Source organism: Pelobates fuscus, chromosome 8 (genome assembly GCF_036172605.1).
Source record: "Pelobates fuscus isolate aPelFus1 chromosome 8, aPelFus1.pri, whole genome shotgun sequence".
In the NCBI taxonomy this organism is placed as follows: Eukaryota; Metazoa; Chordata; class Amphibia; order Anura; family Pelobatidae; genus Pelobates; species Pelobates fuscus.
Window position 1 is genome coordinate 36,679,459 of NC_086324.1, and position 6,000 is coordinate 36,685,458.

Consider the following 6,000-nt stretch of genomic DNA (forward strand, 5'->3'; position numbering starts at 1 on the left):
ATTGCTAAATACAAGTACACACACCAGTCAAGCCATAAGACTAGCTTTTCCCACAGTGCTCTCACTACTGCAAGGGATTCTGGGTAGGCATATGCAAATGAGCTCAACAAAGAACCAAATTTTTGCCTCACAATTCCACTTTAAACATGGATTCCTTGGAGTATGTGTCTGCTGCATACAACAGCTTTGAAACACAACTCAGGAAGAGGAGCAAAGCCAGTGAACCACTCATGGACAGCTGTTTCGTTGTTAATGCAACTCATCAGCATGAGGTTGGTTACTGGCTTGCTATGGCGGCTTGGCGTTACTTGTAAAGTACATGCCAACACGGATATATAATTAGTCTCCATAATATACAATTAATTCTCCATATCACTTGATAAACAGCTCACACATTGTAACTAAGTTATCCATGCCTCCAAAGAGGCCCAAATTTGTAAAGACGGTTTGTAATTGGGGGTCCTGCGCACCATCTCCACTTGTTTTCTCCTGTCCTTCTAGATCCCCAGTGCCAGTGCATACAGGGCATGCACATCATTAGACACACTTGCACAGTGCAAAGCACACTTAGAACTTTCAGCCCCTACATGGTTACTTAATTAATAGGGACCTGAGGAGTATAGATGTTAAATTATTTGCTCGAGCCAACTGCATGAAATTATTTCAATAATTATGTAGATGTATCTTAAATGTGAAGATAATGTCTCCATAGCAATTTGATATAAAAAGAAAAGTGGAGCAAATAAATACAGAAAAGTAAGAAGATGATAGGAGAGAGAGGAACAGACAAATAAATTGGTAACTATGAAACATATACTGCTAAATAATCAATTTACAGCTCTTCAGAATAGACTGATATAACAGTCATAGACTGTTTTAATTTAAAGACTGACTCGAAAAGCTTTCATTCATTTCACTATGGTTACAACATTGTTTCCCTTCTAATTTTTATCTACCTGTAAAAATGTTGAGCAAATGGACAGATGTATGACCTGTGTGACACAAAGCATTATTATTTATATAGGAGTATTTATCATGACTCCCCCATATGTTCTGACTTCATATCTACATGGTAGACAGCCTCCGTTTCCAGAGGACATGATATGCATTGGTCATGGGAGGGACCAAGAAGATCATGGTCGCCTGCAGCATAGCTCCTTACCCTGCTGCTCCATTGCTGTTTTATTTTTTAAGTTTAGCAATAGATAGAGAGTTTTGATATGACCATACCCTTAACATTTCTGAACATTTCATTATTACCACCTGAACGTTGTTTACAATGTCCTAATTAAGAAAAAAAAAAAAAAGATTTGCTAACCATATGTATAATGAAATAGGCATGATTTCTTCAAAACCCCAAAAACATTTTTGAACCAATACTCGGAAGCATTACTCCACAAACGACTAGCGCCATGACATATGTGTTTGTTCTGATATTCAGGGTTCCAGCAGTGGCACCAAAAAAAAAAAAAAGAAGATTGATAGGAAAAAAGATGTTTGGTAATTAGGGCCAGCCATATTGATTTTATGCACGGATCAATGTTTCAGACTTGAGAAAGGGATGTTCTCCTGAAAGCTTGTCATTAAAAAATTACATTAGTCCAATAAAAAAGGTATTACAAGATACGAGTTTTTTCTGTTTTTTACATCCATATAACTATATCTATATAAATACATATATTTTTTTACTGCTCCTCCTCTTTTTCCCTCTATTGGCCACTTTTTCTTGTTTATATGCCTATGCAGAGCAGTCATCAGAGAAGAGATAGTAGTCTTGCCACAAGAAGGGAGCAGTGCGTTGAGCAAGCTGTTTCAACTGAGACAAAGCAGTTTGTCTAAGAGATACCTGCTACAATTCTTACGGTCACTCCTTCACATCAATTACACTGTTTGAGTCACCATATAGTTTAAATTAAAAAAAACTAACCATCTTTCAAGGAATCCTACCCTGACAATAATTTATTGAATGCCATTACATGCCCAGTTGGAACACATTTAATTAAGCAGGAATCTGTTCAAATAAATAATAATTGACAGCTATCTTCCCAGCGAGGGCACACAACACGCATGCCCTCAGGCACAGCTCAGTGTATGAAGACTCTGAGGATGGTATTATAAATAGGGGCTGGTAGCTGGGAGTATGATCCAGTTCATCATGACAACTGTCACAGAAATGTCACGGTTATGAACAAATAGTATTGAGACGTTTAGGGACATTCTGTTATTTTTTTTCTCATTACCTTCATCATGGAAGGGCAGAAAACTCGTTCCTAATATTCAGCAGGTGAAGAGGTCTAGACAAAATATACAGTGTTCCCCACGAACTTGTAGTAACTAGAGTGGGGCATGCGGTGGCCCTTATTTTGTCATCACAGGTGAAGCAGCAGCTGAATATGTGTATGCACACACCGTTTGCACTTTAACTACACACATTAAACACCATTGTGTCATTTCTTAAAGCATCAACGGTACCCAGTCTGCCAAACCATAAAACAATTTGAAAATAAAAAGATTGACTGAGTTACTATGAATCTTTAATGGCCTGATTTACACCGTTTGGTTCATCACTAAAAGATCAATGTGCTGAGACTGGATGAAATCTCATAATGTTATATTACATCCAGTGTGTGGGGTTATATTATAGGATTATATACTAAAAATAATACATTTAAGTTATATAGAAGTAACCAAATGGGTTCTGTATTTAACTGACAAGCTGCTGCAAGTTTGATATTTCTCGTTCTTTTTAACTGACTTTGTCATACGGGGACAGACGTGCAGAAATAATGTACGTTGTACATGCAGGTGTACTGGAGATATAAAGTAAAACAGAGAATACAGTCATGGACTCTCCATAAACAAATAGTGCTACTAGAATGGTATTACATCAGAGCTCATTCACATTCAATGTGACACTGGTCTTGTATGCTATGTTTTCAGCATGTCAGATCATCAGATAGCTTCCCTGCTGGAGCTACGGTAGTCATCTGCAAGAGCTGGCATTATGAAATCGAAATCGCTGGGAGTAATGACAGCTCAGAGGAGGTAGCTGATCATATAGGCTCACAGAACAAGGCCAGCAAGTGCTGTGCATGTACTGTATACAGATTTTCTGTCTGTCTTGCAACACTTCCTGAAGAGTTCCAAACTATCTGTGCAGCATCGGCACAAAAAAGTTGTACGTAAAATTTCAAGTGATAGATTTCTGTAACCCAAAAATCAGCAGTACATGTCACGATTTGAATCTGGGGCATTGAAAACAAGCAGTTTTTTAGTTTTTTTTTAAGAATCACACTTCCAGGAATCCTGTAGTGTTAAACACATATTCATAACAGTATAGTGTTCTTGTCCTTATTTAGATTCTACACCCCCTCCCCCAAAGCTAAATTTAAAAAAAGGGCAAATAGTTTTTTACTTACCTCTTTTTCCAGCTCTGCAACTCACTCTGTGCTGCCAACTTCTCCTCCTCCCTTAGGTGTTGCTTCTTTGTCTTTTTGTCCAATCCAATGCTTGTCATAAATACGCACATACAAGCTTTTGGGACAAGAAGCACATACGAGCCATGAGAAGCATCGGTTCTCACAAATGGAATCGCCTGTGGTGGCTATCAGGAAGACAGACACTAGTGGAGTATTTAGCATTCTAGTCAAAACATTGCCATATCAACGAAATGACAATATCTTACATTGCAGAGGTGAAATGACAGGGGCACTGCACCCAGACCACTTCATTGAGATAAAGTGGTATGGTGCCTATACAGTCCTTTACACCATATAGCAGATACACCAATTACTCTGTGTTTGATGGAAGCCAGCAAACATTACATTCCAGAGAACATATTGCTACTTACCTTGAAGCTTGTTGTTGGAAAACGAATGATTTGAATGTTTTTTCCTGATCCATGCTAAACACTTATAGTTAAAGGGCATCAGGACAATTCTGCTACCAACATTTTGGAAATCAATTTGGAAAAGCCCTTTCAGGCTACAGCAAGCATGTCAAACTCGTGGCCCACAATGGACGACTTTGTGGGCCGGCGAGTCAAGAGTGCATGCTTAGTGTGAAAGCAGAGTAGGCACCTGCTTTCTCCACATTTCAGGTGCCTACTCTGCTAAAAGTTACCCGGCCGGGGAGGAGAGGAAGGTGGATGCAGCGAGGGAGCTCAGGCTTCCTGCTCCTCACTGCTCCCTTGCGCGCCGTCTGTAGTGATGCCGGGCGCTGGAATATGACATCATATTCTGGCACTCGGCATCACTAAACTGCGTGCGAGGGAGCAGGGAAGAGCGGGAAGGAGATCTCCAGATAGAAGAGGGCCCACACCCATGGGCGTCCGCAGGAATTTTTCCAGGGGGGAGGCATAATTGTAATGACATCCATGATTGGCCCCTTTTTCACAGTGTCTTGAAGGGTAGGGGCATAGTCATTACCACATAAAGCCAGGGTGAATACCATTTTCACAACTATGGTGTCAGGAATACGTTTGTATTCCTGACACTATAGTGTTCCTTTAACCCCTTAAGGACCAAACTTTTGGAATAAAAGGGAATCCTGACATGTCACACATGTCATGTGTCCTTAAGGGGTTAATCAAATTAAAGGAAAATTCTGGTCATCATAACAACTTCATGTAAATGAAAATGCTATGATGCCAAGAGGCCCGTGGTTGCTCTCTTTCCTTTAAGGGGTTAAACCACTCTCAAATGGTTTAACCCCAAAGGCTTCCTCTAGTTCCAGATCTCAAGGTCCCTCAGTGGTATTCAGCTTCTGAAACTGGAAATGCAGATTGACGTCAGGCATGGGTGCCGCTGGTTGACTAGAGTCAGCTGACGCTCTAAGCCAACAGAGCAGTCAGCCAATCAGCAACACATCCCTACCCAGAGGCACTCAATGCTTCCTGACACTCAGTAAATAAAAGTGAACACATTTATTAACTAGGGAGATGATAAGGTCCAAAGTTTCCCTGCCAGGCCCAGGTACCAAAGCCTTATGATGTGGTATCCAGAATCGAGTGTAGGGATCACTTCACTTGTCCTTCCTGCTCCAATCTCCTTTTCTTCTCGTTCATTTGACACAGTCTTTTTCTTCTGACACGGTCTTCTCTCCTCCTTGGCTCCTTATGCTTTTTTACCTTTCTGCTACTTTCTGCTTCTTTTGCACCCTTCTGCTCCTTTCTCTTTCTGATACCTTTCTACTCCATCTCTTACTTTACCTTTGTGCTCCTTCTGCCCCTTTCTGCTAATTTCTGTTCCTTCTCCTTTCTGCTCCTTCTCATACTTTACCTTTGTGCTCCTCCTGATTCTTTCTCCTCCTTTACCTTTGTGCTCCTTCTGTCCCTTCCTGCTCCTGCTGCCCCTTTCTGCTCATTGCAGACCCTTCCCGCGTCTTGCTGCCCCTTTCTGCTCATTTATGTTCCTTTATGCTCCTTCTCCTACTTTACCTTTGTGCTCATTCTGCCCCTTCCAGATCATTGCTGACCCTTTCTGCTCCTTGATGTCCCTTCCTGCTTATTTCTGTTACTTCTCCTTTTTGCTCCTTGAGGCCCCTTCCTGCTCATTTACGTTCCTTCTCCTTATTGCTCCTTCTCCTACTTTGCCTTTGTGCTCCTGTCCCTTCCTGCTCCTTGCTGACCCTTTCTGCCTCTTTGTAGATTCTTTCTGTTCCTTTCTGCTCCTTCTCCTACTTTACCTTTGTGCTCCTTCTAAATTTTTTCTGCTCATTTACATTACCGTTTGCTCCTTGCTGCCCCTTCCTGCTTATTTCTGTCCCTTCTCCTTCTCCTACTTTACCTTTGTGCTCCTGATTCTTTCTGCTCCTTTATCTTTGCGCTTCTTCTGTACCTTGCAGCTCCTTGCTGACCCTTTCTGCTCCTTCTCCAACTTTACATTTGTGCTCCTGATTCTTTCTGCTCTTTTACTTTTGTGCTCCTTCTGTCCTTTCCTGCCCCTTTCTGCTCCTTGCAGACCCTTCCTTCTCTTTGCTGCCCCTTTCTGTAGGCTGCCC